We start from the raw sequence: 19,098 nt of genomic DNA on the forward strand, positions 1-19,098 counted from the left end.
ATGCTGGCTATTCCCTATCACTTTATTACCTTCCAAGTGTTTGCATATGATTTCCTTAATTACCTGCTCCATTATCTTCCCTGGGACAGACGTTAAACTGACCGGTCTGTAGTTTCCTGGGTTGTTCTTATTCCCCTTTTTATAGATGGGCACAATATTTGCCCTTTTCCAGTCTTCTGGAATCTCCCGTCTGCCATGATTTTTCAAAAATCATAGCTAAAGGCTCAGATACCTCCTCTATCAGCTCCTTGAGTATTCTGGGATGCATTTCATCAGGACCTGGTGACTTGCTGACATCTAACTTTCCTAAGTGATTTTTAACTTGTTCTTTGTGTATCCTATCTTCTAAACTTACCCTCTCTCTGCTTGTATTCACTACGTTAGGCACACCCCCAGACTTCTCAGTAAAGACCGAAACAAAGAAGTCACTGAGCATCTCTGCCATTTCTAAGTTTCCTGTTACTGCTTCTCCCTCCTCACTAAGCAGTGGGCCTACCCTGTCCTTGGTCTTCCTCTTGCTTTTAATGTATTTATAAAAGGTCTTCTTGTTTCCCTTTATGCCTGTAGCTAGTTTGATCTCATTTTGTGCCTTTGCCTTTCTAATCTTGCCCCTGCATTCCCATGTTGCTTGCCTATATTCATCCTTTGTTAATTGTCCTAGTTTCCATTTTTTTATATGACTCCTTTTTTATTTTGAGATCATGCAAGAACTCCTTGTTAAGCCAAGCTGGTCTTTTGCCATATTTTCTATCTTTCCTACCCAGCAGAATTGTTTGCTTTTGGGCCCTTAACAACATCCCTTTGAAATACTTCCAACTCTCCTTTTAAATGGGTCTAGATGATTAGCCAGGTTAAGGAACCACAAAAATGTCTTCAGTTAAGAACAACTGAACAGAATTTCACTTGTCATTACTACAGTCCACAAATCAAACTCCGTCAATGCATTATCCACAATCTATCTTGGAAAATGATCCCTTACTCTCGGAGGCCTTGGGGGAAAGACCTATTCTCGCTTACAGACAACCCCCCAAACTGAAACACAATTTTTCTGGTAACCATGCTACACAGCTACATCATAAACATCCAGGAACCTAGCCCTGAGATCAGCTGCAGTGTCAACTCAGCCCACATATCTATACAAGTGAATTCATTGCTGGAGCCAGCCCCATAAGCCACCAAATCAGAGGCTCATTTAACTGCACATCTAGTAATTTAATCTACGCCACCAAATGCCAACAATGCCTCACTGCAATATATATATTGGACAAATTGGACAGTCGTTACAGGAAAAAATTAATAGACACAAATCAGATATCTATAAAGGGAAAGCACTAAAACTTGTTGGAGAACACTTTAATCTCCCTGGGCATTCATTAACAGATCTTCAAGTAGCTGTTTTGTTACAAACCATACACAGGGAAGGACTGGAACTACAACTCATTCACAAGTTTGATTCTCAGACCCATGGATTGAATAAAGATTCTGTATGGCGGGTAGTGATAGAAATGTAGCCGTGTTAGTCTGGGGTAGCTGAAGCAAAATGCAGGACAATGTAGCACTTTAAGACTAACTATGGGTATGTCTACACTACCCTCCTAGTTAGAACTAGGAGGGTAATGTAGGCATACCGCACTTGCAAATGAAGCCCGGGATTTGAATTTCCCGGGCTTCATTTGCATAAGCGGGGAGCTGCCATTTTTAAAACCCACTGGTTCAAACCCCGTGTAGCGCGGCTACACGGGGCTCGAACTAGGTAGTTCGGACTAGGATTCCTATTCCGAACTACCGGTACACCTCGTTCCATGTTCCACGAGGTGTACCGGTAGTTCGGAATAGGAACCTAGTCCGAACTACCTAGTTCGAGCCCCGTGTAGCCATGCTACACGGGGTTCGAACCAGCGGGGATTTAAAAATGGCGGCTCCCCGCTTATGCAAATGAAGCCCGGGAAATTCAAATCCCGGGCTTCATTTGCAAGTGCGGTATGCCTACATTACCCCGCTAGTTCGAACTAGCGGGGTAGTGTAGACATACCCAAGACGGCTTATTAGATGATGAGTTTTCGTGGGCCAGACCCACTTCCTCAGATCAAATAGTGGAAGAAAATAGTCACAACCATATATACCAAAGGATACAATTTTCAAAAAATGAACACATATGAAAAGGACAAATCACATTGCAGAACAGGAGGGGGATGCAGGGGAGGGGGGGGGGGAGGAAGGAAGGTAAGTGTCTGTGAATTGATATTAGAGGTGGGGAGAGTGGGATGTTTGTGAGCTAATGGTATTAGAGGTGATAATTGGGGAAGCTATCTTGGTAATGGGTAAGATAGTTTGAGTGTTTGTTCATTCCTTCTCGGAGAGTGTCGAATTTTAACATGAATGACAGTTCAGAGGATTCCCTTTCAAGTGCAGATGTAAAAGGTCTTTGTAGCAGAATGCAGGTGGTTAAGTCATTGAGAGAGTGTCCTTTCTGGTTAAAATGGCAAGAAACTGTTTTCTTTGTGATCTTGTCTGAGATCTGTTTTGTGGGCATTAATCCTTTGGCGAAGTATCTGAGATGTTTGTCCAATGTACATAGCAGACGGACACTTTCGGCACATGATAGCATAAATTATATTTCTGGATGCGCAGGAATATGTGTTCTTGATCTTATAACTCACTTGGTTAGGTCCAATAATGGTATCAGCAGAATGAATATGTGGACAAAGCTGGCAACGGGGTTTGTTGCAAGGGAAGGTACCAGGGTTGGTATTAGTGTGGTATGTCCTGTGGTGGTTGGTAAGAATCATCTTGAGGTTAGGTGGTTGTCTATAGGGGTACGTCTACACTACAGTGCTAATTCAAACTAACTTAGTTCGAATTAGTTAATTCAAACTAACTTAGTTCGAACTAGTTAATTCAAACTAAGCTAATTCGAACTAGTTAATTCAAACTAAGATAATTCGAACTAGCGCATCTAGAACTAAAAACTAGTTCGAATTAGCGTTTTGCTAATTCGAACTAGCGCGTCCACACTGATTGGACGCAGGGGGGCATTTAAGGGCAGCTGAAACCGGTTCTGGCAGGGCATCAGGTCAGTAGTTGCTTTGTGTGGCTGCTGTCTGAGGCTATCTGAGGCTCGAGCTTAAAGGGACCCCCCTGGACAGCCGGTTCTCAGCTTTTCCTGCTTGCTTGCCAACCTCGCCGAGGGACAGCAAAGCGTTGGTCTCTGTGCCCGTCTGTCGGTGCTTCCCTTCGGGGGGGCCGCCGCAGGTGGCAACGTGGAGCCACGGCTCGCCCTGCACCTTCTGGTGCACGTTCTGGACTTGCTGCTGCAAGCCTGCCAGCAATGGCTCGAGGCTGCCTGGCACCACCTGGTGAACGTCAGCCCCCTGCCTCTCCGCCTGGCCGCCCTGGGGGCCGTGGAGGAGCCGCGGCGGCGCCCCGGCACCGGTGTGCCCCGGCACCGGCGTGCCCCGCCGCGTCTGGCGTCTGGACACCAGCACCGACTGGTGGGACCGCATCGTCCTGGAGCGCTGAGAGGACCGACAGTGGACCCAGAACTTCAGGATGAGGAGGGACACCTTCCTGGAGCTCTGCGAGTGGCTCGCCCCTGCCCTGCGCAGAAGGGACACTCGCATGAGACCCGCCATCCCCCTCCAGAAGCGGGTGGCCATCGCCCTCTGGAAGCTCTCCACGCCGGACAGCTACCGATCCATCGGGAACCAGTTCGGCGTGGGGAGATCCACCGTCGGAGCGGTGCTCATGCAGGTACGGCACTCGTCGGCCACCGAGCCGGGGGGGAGGGGGGCTGCGAGGAGGGGATGGGCCGCCCCAGGGACAAAGGGGGGGCGGGGAGGAGGCGAAAGCGCCCCGCACCGGAGGGGTCTGTCTGTCCCGGCCGTACTACATGCTGCCAGGGGGGTTGCTTCCGGGAGTGGGGCGCGGAGCACTGCCAGGGCACGCACGCTCCCAGCCACCCGGGCGCCCCACTGATTGGCGCTTTGCTGTGTCTCTCTCCGCAGGTGGTCAAGGCCATCAACCGGGTGCTGCTCCGCAGGGTGGTCCGCCTCGCCGACCCGGACGCCGTCATCCGGGGCTTCGGTGCCCTCGGCTTCCCCAACTGCGGGGGGGCCATCGACGGGACGCACATCCCCATCCGTGCCCCGGAACACCAGGCGTCCCGGTACGTCAACAGAAAGGGGTACTTCTCCGTGATCCTGCAGGCCGTGTGTGACCACCGGGGACAGTTCACGGACATTAATGTGGGCTGGTCCGGAAAAGCACACGACGCCCGGGTGTACCGCAACTCCTCCGTGTGCCAGCGGCTGCAGGCCGGGACCTTCTTCCCCGACCGCCACATCAGGGTCGGGGACGTGGACATGCCCGTGTGCCTGGTGGGGGATGCCGCCTACCCACTGCAGCCGTGGCTGATGAAGCCCTACACGGGGCACCTCAATCCCTCCCGCCAGGCCTTCAATGCCAGGCTGACCAGGGCCCGCATCGTGGTGGAGGGGGCCTTTGGGCAACTGAAAGCCCACTTTCGATGCCGCCTCACCCGTCTGGACCTGGCCGAGCACAACATCCCTCCTGTGGTGGTGGCATGTTGTGTGCTCCACAATTTGCGTGAGCGAAAGGGGGAGGCTTTCCTGCCAGCCTGGATGGCTAAGGCTGACCGCATGGCTGGACACTACAGTCAGCCCCGCACCGCCGCCATCCGGGAAGCCCAGCGGGGGGCCGTCCAGATCCAGGAAGCCCTGCGGGAGAGCTTCCTGGTGGAGGAGGAGGAGGAGGACTGACCTCTCCCTGCATGCCCCACTGGGGCCTTCTTCCACCCTACCCCCCTTCTCCTTTCCCCTCCCTATCTACTGTAAAATAAAGACACCTGTTTTTGAAACAAAAACGTCTGTTTATTTAACATAACTGGGTGCGGGAAGGGAGGAATGAGGGTTGGGGGGGGGGGGGGGAAACCTGGGACGAGGGACCTGGAAGGGGAGGGAAGGGAGGAAGGGCAAGGAAAGCTCAGGGGTGGGAGTCCAGCTGCCTCTCCCGTCTCACCACACTGCGGTTCCGGGGGCGTCGGTGGGAAATGGTTGTGGAGGGGGGGCAGGAGGGACAGAGGGTGTGGAGGAAGCAGGAGCGGGAGCAGGGGGAGCAGGAGGAGCAGGGAGAGCAAGAGGGGGAGCAGGGGGAGGAGGAAATGGGAAGTGGTCCAGCAGGCTCTGGAGGTGGCCTCGCAGGGCACGGCCCTGCTCCTCCAGGGCCTCCAGACTCCTCCGGCGCAGCCTCAGGTCCTCCTGGACCCAGTGGTCCTGGAGACGGAGCTGTCGATCCAGGAACCGGAGGTGCCGCCTCTGGTACTCCTCCTGGTTCCTGGCTGTCCTGCTTGCCCGGGCGTGGGCGGCTGCTGCAGGCCGGGTGGTGTGCCCTGCAGTCCCAGGTGCTGCGGCTGTGGTGCAACAAGACCAGCAGTCAATTACCCCAGGGGCCCAGGTGTGTGAAACCCAGCTCCCCTCTGCAAGGCCAGGGCCCCTGCAGCATCCCCAGCTGCTGCTCCTTGGTGGGCAAGGCCCAGGCGCACGGTCCCGGGGTTCCCTCTCGCCCCAGCCCCCCATACACATAAGGGGAACACGATGGTACTCACAGGTGGACGCCTCCCCGGCCTCAGATGACGCAGGCGAGTGGCTCTATGGGGTGCCTCGGGGGTCCCGGGCCCCGGGCAGGCTGGCGGCAGGCTCCCCTGGCTCTCAGAGCCCTCCTCCTCCTCCTCCTCCGTCTCCAGGAGCGAGCCCTCTGCCCCGGGGTCAAGCACGTCCCGGGGGGCAGAGACGGCATGAGCCCCCAGGAGACGGTCCAGGGCGTGGAAGTGGAGGCAGGCCTCTGGGTCGGCCCCTGGCTGGCAGGCCCGGGAGTAGGACTGCTGCAGGTCTTTGACCTTGCAGCGGACCTGCTCCCGGCTGCGCTGGTGGCCCCTGGCTGCCAGGCTGGCAGCCATGCGGCCGTAGACGGCCGCGTTCTGGTGGCTAGTGCGGAGATCGTGGACGTTGGAGGCTTCCCCCCAAACCTCGATGAGGTCCACGATCTCCGCACTTGACCAGGCGGGTGCCCGCCTTTTGCGCCCCCGGGCCGGCTCCTGGGAGCCGCCAGGCTGGTCCTGGGGAGCAGTGGAAGGCTGGGAGCCCTCGGATGGCTGGCTCATCCTGTGGCAGGTGCAGGCTGTGCTGGCACGGGTGCTGGCAGCCTTGCAACTGGCACAAACTGTGTAGCCAGCCCGTGGCCCTTTAAGGGCTCCGGGGACGGGAGGGGGGGCAATAGAGTTTCCCTGGTGTTGGCCAGAGTGGCCACCAGGGAAACCTGGGAAGCCTTAGCCTCCCACTAGTTCGAATTAAGGGTCTACGCAGCCCTTAATTCGAACTAGCTAGTTCGAACTAGGCTTAATCCTCGTAAAATGAGGTTTATCTAGTTCAAACTAAGCGCTCCGTTAGTTCGAATTAAGTTCGAACTAACGGAGCGCTAGTGTAGCGCCTAGGAAAGTTAGTTCGAACTAACTTTGTAGTGTAGACTTACCCTAGGAGACTATGGGTCTGTCTCCCAGAGCCTCTTGGAGTATGGTATCCTGTTCCAGTATAGGCTGTAGTTTATTGATAATGTGTTGGACAGGTTTAAGTTGGGGGTTGTAGTTGATAAGTGGTGTTCTATTGTTGGTTTTCTTGGGTCTGTCTTGAAGTAGATGGTTTCTAGGTATTCGTCTGGCTCTTTCAATTTGCTTTTTTATTTCTCCGGGTGGGTAGTTGAGGTTTATAAATGCTTGGTAGAGATCCTGAAGCTTCTGGTCTCTGTCAGAGGGATTAGAGCAGATGCGGTTGTATTGAAGGGCTTGGCTATAGATGATGGATTGGGGTCATTATTAATCTACCGAACAGTGGAAGTGACAATGGTTCTTTGTCTATGTAGAACGATACCATCTACATGTTTTGTCAGTCTTTAAGTGCTACTTGACCATTTGTTGTTTGCTAATTAATGGTTCTTATCTGCCTCTTTTGACTATCTAGCCTTTAGGTACTTAGAAACTATTTTTTTCCCTATTGCATTCCAGCTCGGCTTTCCCCTTGATATTTTTTTACCTACTGCCTCTTCTGTTCCCCCTCCTCCCATTTTTTCCTTCTTTCAACCCCCCCTCCCTTCTCCCCTATTTCTTTTGGTCCTGGACATCCAACACGCTGGTCATCTGAAGGAGTGGGCTGTGTCTCCTAAAGCTCATGATACCATCTACATGTTTTGTTAGTCTTTAAAGTGCTACCAGACTATTTTTTTAAAGTTTATCCTGTACAGCAGGGCTGGATTAAGACCTTTAGAGGCCCTAAACACTGAAAAGATTACGGTGCCCTCCCCATATGTAATTCAAAATAAAAATAATACTATACTATACCATAAAATCTTTTTTTTTTTTTTTTTTTTTTTTTTTTTTTTTTTTTTTTTTTTGGTGCCCCTGCTTTGCTGGTGCCCTAAGTGCGTGCTTAGTCTGCCTATTGGGTAATCCAGCCCTGCTGTACAGACTAACTCGGATACCTCCTGAAGTTTCAGTTAAGACGTTAGAAAACTTGAGACATACCTTAAGCTAGGGGGGTATGACCATGGGTTGACCATGACCAGCTATTGTTTTTAAATTCCATTTGTACTGTTTATACTAAGTAAATAATGGGTTATATCCCCTTGAGTAAAGTGTGATCATTAAAGTGTTTTCTTAGTTATGTTCTCTGTGTAAGCCCTCTCTGCAGTATGAACCCATGGTTTGAATTGAGAATCAAACTTAATTTCCCTTGCATCTACATACAAATCATACTAACCCAGGGCTTGAACTCAGACACCAGGACCACACAGGAATGGAGGATCCAAGCCTGAGTCAAGTTGGGAATGAAGGTCCAAATCTTATTGCTTCGCCATGTACAGGCAGCCCCACTAGATTTGTTCTCTGAGGGTATGTCTACACTAGCCCCCTAGTTGGAACTAATGTGGCTAATGTAGGCATTTGAATTTGCAAATGAAGGCCGGGATTTAAACATGCACCTTTTTTAAATCCCCTTAGTTCGAACTGACTGCCCGTGGCTACAAGCGGCAGGCAGAAGTTAATCCGAACTAAATCCTTAGTTCGGATTAACTGTTACACCTCATTGCTGTTAGTTAATCCAAACTAAGGACCAGGCATTGTATTTTGGAATGACATGACAGCTTATGAAATGCGGGGAGAAAGAGAAGACAACAGTATGGATTAATGTAAAGAACGGATGTATGGAATGATGTGTATAGCTGCATTGAGACTTGGGTTTTGCATGCAACTTGTCTCTGATCAGGTTTTTTCTATTGTTATTTGAAATGCAAAGTATATGCTTTGCTGCAGTGATGGCAGTAAAGTTTCTTTATAAAATAAAAACCTTTATTTTTACACTTGTATTGGAAAAGTACAATCTTAAACCATTGCCTAGGAGGCCAGATGCATTTAGCACACCACAACAGAGTGCCTAAACAAGTGCAAACAGTTAAACTATGACACAAAATGCCCCTCTCTCATTATTGCATGTTGCCTGCCCTACCATTCTCCTTTCCCTTTCTTCTACATTTGTCGCACACTTAGCGATGGGGTTGGAGGTGGTCATTTCTATGGGTGCCAGAGGATTGTTCAGCACTGAGACTGGGAAAAATGTGTGCCTTCCAATACATATTCTCATTTAGATGGTTGTTTACTTTTTTCAATTCTTGGGCCCATTTTGAATTCCATGTGGTGAGAAGGCGGACGGGGCACACCTGGGTACTGTCATGCAATCCACCATTGGCAGAAACATGCTGCTACCTGGGGCTTAATCTTTGATTCAGAGAGCAGAAATTCTTTCCATTCCTATATTAATATATGCTAAAATGGAGCTATAAATTTACCAGACTCTGGTGCAGCTTTTCTTTTTCTTTTGCAGCTGACAGTTCCATAACAGCCTAGTCCTTCTGTGGGTAAGATAAGAGGCCATCAAAAAGGTTATCAAAATATGGCTCCAGGAAGTGCTGCAGCTGCTCTTGTGGCAAAGCCTCCTCTAGGACTAGTTTCATTAGCAAAGTAATTTGCAACATACAGCATCTGCTGTTGGCTCCCATCAGCTCCCATGCTGGCTTTTGTGGCCAGCAGGTCACCATCCCAGCTGACAGGTCATTGGGCATGAGTGTTGATACGGTCCTCAACACCTGATCAAACTCATAACACAGGTACAGTATCATCTAGTTGCCAGAGATGCAGTTATGGTATCTTGTTTTCTAGTACTCAGTCTTGAGCCATTTAATCTGTTCCCTGAATGGGTCACCCAACAGGTAAATTTCCATGCTGTTGGCTTCTTTGCTGTTTGCTGATATGTATGGTCGTATCTTTTTCTGAGCCAACTTCTGTTGGTAGAAGGAACAAACTTTTGAGCTTCACAGAGCTCTGAAAAGCTTGAAACCAGAGGTATCCTGAAATAGCTACCTCGCGTCTTTTGAATGCGTCTGTTGTTTCGAAATATAGCAGACACACTATTTTGCCATCCCTGTAAACACCATTCTATGAGGAGTAAGGGATGACTCAAAATAGTGCTTTAGTTCAAAATTTGGCACTGTGTAGACAGCGCCAAATGATGAAATAAGCTATTTCAAAATACACTAAAAATAAGCTATGCAACGTGAGCTACACAAATTGCATATCTTATTTCAAGTTTTGGGTATTGTGTAGAAGCTTATCTCTGGCCATTTACTGGATGCTGCTTTGCCTACAGACAAGCAAGTAGAGACTGTAAGATTCCCCTCAGCCACCAAGAGGCGCTCACACAAATAGTGGACCCCGTTACACAGCCTTAATCATTATTCAGTAAAAACAAGGACCTGAGCAATTATCTCATGTCATGCAGATATCCAACATGAGTTGTGTGTGTCTAGATAAACAGGAGGTTTTTTTTAGCTTCCTGAATTGCTAGCCCATCTAAATATCAGCTGAACACCATGGATATGTTATTTCTTTAGATTCCAATGAAGGGAAGTTTTGAAAGACTCATCATTTTGACACACTTAGAACAAGACTAGAAAAGCAGTAGAATCATAGAATAATAGGACTGGAAGGGACCTCGAGAGGTCATCGAGTCCAGCCCCCCGCCCTCAAGGCAGGATCAAGCTCCGTCTACACCATCCCTGACAGATGTCTATCTAACCTGTTCTAAAATATCTCCAGAGAGGGAGATTCCACCACCTCCCTTGGCAATTTATTCCAATATTTGACCACCCTGACAGTTAGGAATTTTTTCCTAATGTCCAATCTAAACCTCCCCTGCTGCACTTTAAGCCCATTACTCCTTGTCCTGTCCTCAGAAACCAAGAGGAACAAATTTTCGCCTTCCTCCTTGTGACACCCTTTTAGATATTTGAAAACCGCTATCATGTCCCCCCTTAATCTTCTTTTTTCCAAACTAAACAAGCCCAGTTCATGAAGCCTGGCTTCATAGGTCATGTTCTCTAAACCTTTAATCATTCTTGTCGCTCTTCTCTGTACCCTTTCCAATTTCTCCACATCTTTCTTGAAATGTGACGCCCAGAACTGGACACAGTACTCCAGCTGAGGCCTAACTAGTGCAGAGTAGAGCGGCAGAATGACTTCACGAGTTTTGCTTACAACACACCTGTTGATACAACCTAGAATCATATTTGCTTTTTTTGCAACAGCGTCACACTGTTGACTCATGTTCAACTTGTGGTCCACTATGACCCCTAGATCCCTTTCCGCCATGCTCCTTCCTAGACAGTCGCTTCCCATCTTGTATGTATGGAACTGATTGTTCCTTCCTAAGTGGAGCACTTTGCATTTCTCTTTATTAAACCTCATCCTGTTTACCTCTGACCATTTCTCTAACTTGCTAAGGTCATTTTGAATTATGTCCCTATCCTCCAAAGAAGTTGCAACCCCACCCAGTTTGGTATCATCTGCAAACTTAATAAGCGTACTCTCTATCCCAATATCTACATCATTGATGAAGATATTGAACAGTACGGGTCCCAAAACAGACCCTTGAGGAACTCCACTTGTTATCCCTTTCCAGCAGGATTTAGCACCGTTAACAACAACTCTCTGACTACGGTTATCCAGCCAATTATGCACCCACCTTATCGTGGCCCTATCTAAGTTATATTTGCCTAGTTTATCAATAAGAATATCATGCGAGACCGTATCAAATGCCTTACTAAAGTCTAGGTATATGACATCCACCGCTTCTCCCTTATCCACAAGGCTCGTTATCTTATCAAAGAAAGCTATCAGATTAGTTTGGCATGACTTGTTCTTCACAAACCCATGAAAATATATGGCACCATAAAAAACAATCTTGGGGAAGCTGACTGAGTTACATTATTAAATAGGTCTTTTTATCATTCATTTCTATAAATAATATGAAGAATCACTATCCAAATATTTAATTATCTCGTATTGTAGCCTGTCACAGATAATATAATACATCATGATATTATCTGAGTAGCACAACATAATTCAGCAAAAAATTAAAGACAGGACACATTGTATATGTCTAGACAAGACAAATAGGTTGCATTTAAAACTGTTGCTCTCCTCTGGTGCCAATCATACTTGGCATATTAAGTAACATGTTAGGTAACATGTTTTTGAAAGTATGGTGTCTGGACTGAGTGCAAAATCATGTTTAAAATGCTGCTAACTTATTCCTTCGAAGTAGGAATAAGAGATCCTCCGGAAAAGGGCTTTTTTCCGGAGGATCTGGCCAGTGTAGACGCTCTTTTCCGGCTTTTCTAGAAGCCGGAAAAAAGCGGCGGACATTTTTATTTAAATGTCGCGGGGGATATTTAAATCCCCCGTGGATTTCCCTATTACATTCTCAAAAATTACCACTCCCCTTCCGGAAAAGGGGCCAATGTAGATGAGCCCTTGTTGTATGAGGAATAAGGGAAGTCGGAGGAAGAGTGCTCTATTTCGAAATAAGTGCTGTGTAGATGCAATGTAGACACCGCCTAGTAGATTAGTAAGGCATGATTTCCCTTTACAGAAACAATGTTGACTTTCCCCCAACAAATTATGTTCATCTATATGTCTGACAATTTTATTCTTTACTATAGTTTCAACTAATTTGCCCGGTACTGATGTTAGATTAATTTGTCCGATATTGACCTGTCTGTTGTTGTAAGGATCACCTCTAGAGCCCTTTTTAAATATTGGCGTCACATTAGCTATCTTCCAGTCATTAGGTATGGAAGCTGATTTAAAGGATAGGTTACAAACCACAGTTAATAGTCCCGCATTTTCACATTTAAGTTCTTTCAGAACTCTTGAGTGAATGCCATCTGGTCCTGATGACTTGTTACTGTTAAGTTTATCAATTTGTTCTAAAACCGCCTCTAATGACACCTCAAATTGGGACAATTTCTCAGATTTGTCACCTAAAAAGAATTGCTCAAGTTTGGGAATCTCCCCAGTATCCTCAGCAATGAAGACCGAAGTAAAGAATTCATTTAGCTTCTCCGCAATGACTTTATCATCTTGGAGTGCTCTTTTAGTATCCAGTGGTTGTTTAGCCAGCTTCCTGCTGCTGATGTACTTTAAAACATTTTGCTATTACTTTTTGAGTTTTTGGCTAGCTGTTCTTCAAACGCCTTTTTATACTTAATTTGAACAAAGTTTATGCTCCTTTCTATTTTCCTCACTAGGATTTGACTTCCATTTTTAAAAAGACGCCTTTTTATCGGTCTATGGGAAGCCCTGAACCTCAGTTTCCCCTTTCCCTTCCCCTCACCCTGTGTGGTTGTGGCTGTAGAGTAGTGAGGTGTCTCAGTTGGGGCCACATCAATAAGTGTTGGGAGGTTTCGGAAGATTTTTTTTTACTTTTCACTTGTGTGGCCCCCAACTGATTTTTTGTGTGCATCAGTGACCCCAGTCCCAAAAAGGTTTCTCCATTCCTCCCATAAATGAAGAAAACATTGAAACCTTTTGCCGTTAGTTCGAATTAACTTTCATAGGTGCTACACATACAAACCGCTAGTTTGAACTTAATTCGAACTAGCGGAGTGCTTAATTTGAACTAGGTAAACCTCATTCTACGAGGACTAACGCCTACTTCGAATTAAGTAGTTCAAATTAAGAGCTGTGTAGCCGCTTAATTCGAACTAGGGGGAGGCTAACCCTTCCCAGCTTTCCCTGGTGGCCACTCTGGGCCAAACCAGGGAAACTCTTCTGCCCTCTTCCCGGCCCCGGAGCCCTTAAAGGGCCATGGTCTGTCTACGGTGCTTGTGCCAGGTGCAAGCCTGCCAGTACCCAGCCAGCAGACCCTGCACCTGGCACAGCACGAGCCAGCCACCCGCTGCCTCCTAGCCCTCCGCCTCTTCCCGGGACCAGGCTGGTGGCTCCCAGGAGCCTGCCCGGGGCCGCAAAAGGCGGGCGCCCGCCTGATCTAATGCAGAGATTGTGGACCTCATCCAGGTTTGGGGGGAGGCCTCCAACATCCACAACCTCTGCACTAGGCACAGGAAAGTGGCCGTCTGGTGGCCAGGCTGGCAGCTATCCTGCCCTAAAGGCCACATGAGAACCCAGGAGCAGGTTTGCGTAAAAAATCAAGGAGGTCCAGTGAGACCCCCGACCCTGAGTCCTGAGCTTAGAACATAAGAACATAAGAACGGCCATACTGGGTCAGACCAAAGGTCCATCTAGCCCAGTAGCCTGTCTGCCGACAGCGGCCAACACCAGCTACCCTGGATGGGATGGACCAAAGACAATGACCAAGCCATTTGTCTCATGCCTTCCATCTCCAGCCTTCCACAAACAGAGGCCAGGGATACCGTTCCTACCCCCTGCCTAATAGCACTCCAAGGACCCAACCTCCATGACTTTATCTAACTTCTCTTTAAACTCTGTTCTAGTTCTAGCCTTCACAGCCTCCTGTGGCAAGGAGTTCCACAGGATGACTGTTTGCTTTGTGAAGAAGAACTTTCGCTTATTAGTTTGAAGCCTGCTACCCATTCACTTCATTTGGTGTCCTCTAGTCCTTCTTTTATGGGAACTAATGAAGAACTTTTCTTGATGCACTCTCTCCACACCGCTCATGATTTTATAGATCTCTATCATATCACCCTCAGTCTCCTCTTTTCTAAGCTGAAAAGTCCCAGTCTTTTTAGCCTCTCTTCATATAGGACCTGTTCCAAACCCCTAATCATTTTAATTGCCCATTTCTGAACCCTTTCCAAGGCCAAAACATCTTTTTTGAGGTGAGGAGACCACATCTGTACACAGTACTGAAGATATGGTGTACCATAGTTTTATACTTCCCCTCCTCCTTCTTCCCCTGGCTTCCCCCTTCCAGCTCCCTCCACCCAGGTTTCCCCCTTCCCTCTCCCACCCTCTCGCTTCCCCTCTCCCACCTCCTTTTCTCAGTCTCCCCAGAGGTTAATCCCCTCCCCCCAGGCCCAGTTTTGTTAAATAAAGAGAGTTTCTATTTTTGAACACACGTGTCCTTTATTTTTTACATCAGGAAGGGGGGCTAGGGAGGGGTAAGTGGAAGGAGGTGAGGGAGGAATGGGGTACGAGCCCCCGATGGGGAGGACTGGGGTGGCTCTGCAGACTCCTCGGGGTGGAAGTTCTCTTGCAGGGTCTCCTGGATCCTGACAGCCCCCCGATTGACCCCCCCGGATGGCAGCCTGCGGCAAGTGCAGCCAGGCTGATGGCCGAGTGCTGTGATGTGCCGATTGCAGGCACTCAGGGCACTCCAGGACAGGACTGCTTTGCTGTCCCTCATCGAGGTAGAACTGTCTGTCCGGGGTGGGGGTCGGGTCCCTTGAAGCACAGCCCTCGGCTAGCCTGAGGCAGCAGCTCCACGCTCTAAGTCCTAACCTGATGCCCTGCCGGCACTGCTTCCGGCAAGCCTTAACTTCGGTTCAGGGTCCATTCAATATGGACATGCTAGTTCGAATTAGCAAAACGCTAATTTGAATTAGTTTTTAGGTCTAGATGCACTAGTTCGAATTAGCTTAGTTCAAATTAAGTTAGTTCGAATTAGTGCTGTAGTGTAGACATACATAGAGAGTAGGCATATGAAATTTGTGGATGATGCCAAGCTGGGAGGTTTTGCAAGTGCCTTGGAGGATAGGATTATAATTCAGAATGAACTTGACAAACCGGAGAAATGGTCTGAGGTAAATAGAATGAAATTTAACATGGACAAATGCAAAGTGCTCCACTTGGGAAGGAACAATCAGTTTCAAACATACAAAATAGGAAATGATTCTCTAGGAAGGATTACTGCAGAAAGGGTATGTCTACACTAGCTCCCTAGATCTATCTAGGGAGGCTAATGAGGGTGACTGGAATTGCAAATCTAGCCTTGATTTGCATGTTCCCAGCAGGTCGCCATTTTAGAAATTAACTAGCCCGAAGTAACTGTGCTCGCGTCTACACACGGCAGTGAAACAGGATTCCGATTTAAAGCCCTAACTAGAATTAGCTGGTATTCCTCCTGCAATGAAGTTTACCAGCTAATTCGAATTAGGGGCTTTAAATCAGAATCCCGTTTCACTGCCGTGTGTAGACGCAGGCAGTTACTTCGGGTTAGTTAATTTCTAACATATTTAAATCCCGGGCTTGATTTGCAATTCCGGTCGCCCTCATTAGCCTCCCTAGATCAATGTAGGGGGCTAGTGTAGACATACCCAAAGGAATCTAGGGGTCATCATAGACTAGAAGCTAAATATGAATCAATAGTGTGACACTGTTGCAAAGAAAAAGCAAACATTATTCTGGGATGTATTACCAGAAGTGTTGTAAGCAAGACATGAGAAATAATTTTTCCCACTCTACTTTGTACTGATTAGGCCTCAGCTGGAATACTGTGTCTACTTCCGGTTGCCACATATCAGAAAAGATGTGGACAAACTGGAGAATGTCCAGAGAAGAACAACAAAAATGATTAAAGGTCTAGAATACATGACCTCTGAGGCAAGATTGAGAGAACTGGGTTTGTTTAGTTTGGAAAAGAGAAGACTGAGAAGGGACATGATAACAGCTTTCAAGTACATAAAAGGTTGTTACAAGGAGAAGGGAGATAAATTATTCTCCTTAACAGCTGATAATATGACAAGAAGCAATGGGCTCAAATTGCAGCAAGGGAAGCTTTGGTTGGACATTGTGAAACTTCCTGTTAGAAATGGTTAAACATTGGAATAAACTGCCTAGGGAGGCTGCAGAATCTCCATCATTGGGGATTTTTAAGAGCAGGTTAGACGTTTAGATTGTGCTTGGTGTTGTCATGAGTGCAGGGGGCTGGACTTGATGACCTTTTAAAGTTCTAATGGTATGTATGAGTCTATCATAACACAACATACTAGTCAATAGCCTTGTCTTCATTAGGAAGAAAGATGCTTTTAACATGTACCTCATGGTTTACCTTGACAGCTAATGTAAAACTATAATTTGCTGAGTCTACACTAGGATTTTGACATATGCTAGCTGACACATGGCGAAGATGAGCAAGCTTTTGTCTAACCACAGAGTTGAAGTGTTTTAATAAAAATGTGTATTTAAATTCATGTAAATTGGACCAAATATCTGTGTAGACAAATCCTAAATGTATCAGAATGTAGCAATGTAGTGCTTAAGAACCTACTGAAAGAGATCTCCTGGAAGAGGAAACATAGAACCTAAAAGTCCCAGAATCAATGCTGTAATTGAAAGAGAAACTACCTTTTTGTTGTTTCAGAGAGCTAATTGTTGACACTAAATAGATAAAGTAGCAGTCTGATAGGTAATAAACAGTTGTGGCTCTATTGGGTTGCATTGACAAAGTTACTGGGAGCTTTTAGAAGCCTGACTCAGTTGACTCACAAAAAGAATACTAAACAAAATTATTATAACATATAATTTTACTGTAATTAGGATTTACAAAGGGGGACACAACTAAGCATCTGTTTTTGCATAGTTTCGGGTATAATAAATTCTGTCCTTTAGAAAGTTTATTCCTTTTTCAAGTATCCATTTAATGGTGATTTGATTTTATAAAACATGAAACTGGATTATGGCAAGCGTCTGTTCCCCATAAATGGAATAGTCATGTAACAGGTTTAATAATGATAAACATGTAATAGGCTATTCGTTCACTTGTTAGCCTAACAGAGTATTAATTAAGTATATAAGAGCTTTTTCAGAGGTTTAGTACTAATATGCTACAATGTCATCTTAAATTGGCTTTGCGGACTGCTGTTTTGGAATTCAATTTACATTTCTCTCCTGCTGATCAAACTGAGGGACACTGTTGAATAAACGAAGCAGACTTAAAAGTGCTATTTTGGGGCCCAGTCTTGTTCTCAAGGAAATCAAGAGCAAGATTCATATTGACTTTAAAGTGAGCATAATCATGGCATTTTGACTGAAGAATAGAGTTCTAATCAATGATCTTTTTAATCCCTGCCTGTAATTACTAAATCTCTCTATATTAAGAAATATTTAAATTAGACAAAGTTTTTTAAAAAAGATTGAAGTGACATCTAACATCCTTTGAAGAAAGAGGAGAATATCTTTGAGTCCAAAAAAATAGCATATGGCAAATATTTGATTCCCCAAAAAGAGATATAAGTAAAGAATCTACCTTGGAATGTGTTTTTAATTCTAATATTTTTCTAATGCCAACAGACCCTGGTCAGCAGCAGTGGGCAGGAGCATACCTGAGATCTTTGGAGCCTAATTCATGAGCCAAAAGACATATGTCTCCTAGCCAAAGCTGTAGCAGAGTCATCAATTTCTAGCTGGCCTAGCCAACACCAAAAGGGGACAGAATGCCACACCGAGGAAACATGGGTTACATACTTCCCCTACCTGAGGAAATATACCCCTAGCCTCACAAATTTCCCAGTTATTTCCCAGATGAGGCCCAACTTGTGATGTCAAGAAATCCTGGTCAGTGGCAGCTGGGATCAAATCTGGGAATTCTGGAATCTAATACATGAGCCTTTACTGCGTGAACTGAAAGACACATCTCTGTTAGCTAAGGCTGCAGCAGGAACATCAGTCTCTGGCTGGTAGAGCTGCCACTAAAGACGGCCAAAGTGTCACACCAACTAGGCATGCATTATATATGGACTGTCATAGTTGTTGACATGGCTGTATATTTGTGCCTGAGGATTTAAGGAATCTTTGTGTTTTGAAGAATTAAAAGAAAATGAGGCACAAGACATTGGACTAGCTCTGGTACTAGTGGTAATATAAGAACATAAGACCGGCCATACTGGCTCAGATCAAAAGTTCATTTAGCCAACTGTCCTTTCTTCCAACACTAGCCAATGCAGGCACCCTACAAGGAATAAACAGAACATGTAAACATCAAGCAATCCCACTCCTGTCACTTATTCCCAGCCTCTGACAAACACAGGCCAGGGACACCATTCCTACCCAACCTGGCTAATAGCCATTGATGGACCTATCTTCCATGAATTTATCTAGCTCTTTTGTGTACCTGGCCTTCACAACATTGATTTTATTACATGTCTTTTGGTATTTGGTGTTCTTAAAGCTCCAGCTCCTGGAATTCATTTTATTAGATTATTTTCATGGAGGATAGATCTATCAATGGCTATTAGCCAAGATGTTCAGGGATGCTACCCCATGCTTTGAGTGTCCCTAAGTCTTTAATTGCTGATGCTTCAACTTGACAACAGGAGATAGGTCACTTGAGGACTGTCCTGTTCATTCCCTTTTGAAGCATCTGCCATTGGTCATTGCTGGAAGAGAGGATACTTGTCTAGATGGACCATTGGGCAAATCCAATACAACCATTCTTATGTTCTTAGGTGAAAATTTTGGCTTTTTTTTAAAATAAGCTTCTAGACCTTGTGGGTGCAAAGTAAAGATTGGCAATATGGACTCTAAAGGCTCAAAAAGCAAACAAAAAGGACACAATTTAATCTATTTAAAAATCTTGTGACATAAGACTGTCTCGTGACTTTTTTCAGTCTGACTCACGGTTGCCATGACAGTGCTAACCTAGTTTAGTGAAAGTAAAGTCAAATTGCTGAGGCTCTGACTAGGTCAGAGAAACAGTTTATGAGAAGGAGAATTTGAGA

This window comes from Pelodiscus sinensis, chromosome 9 (genome assembly GCF_052426305.1).
Source record: "Pelodiscus sinensis isolate ZL-2025 chromosome 9, ASM5242630v1, whole genome shotgun sequence".
In the NCBI taxonomy this organism is placed as follows: domain Eukaryota; kingdom Metazoa; phylum Chordata; order Testudines; family Trionychidae; genus Pelodiscus; species Pelodiscus sinensis.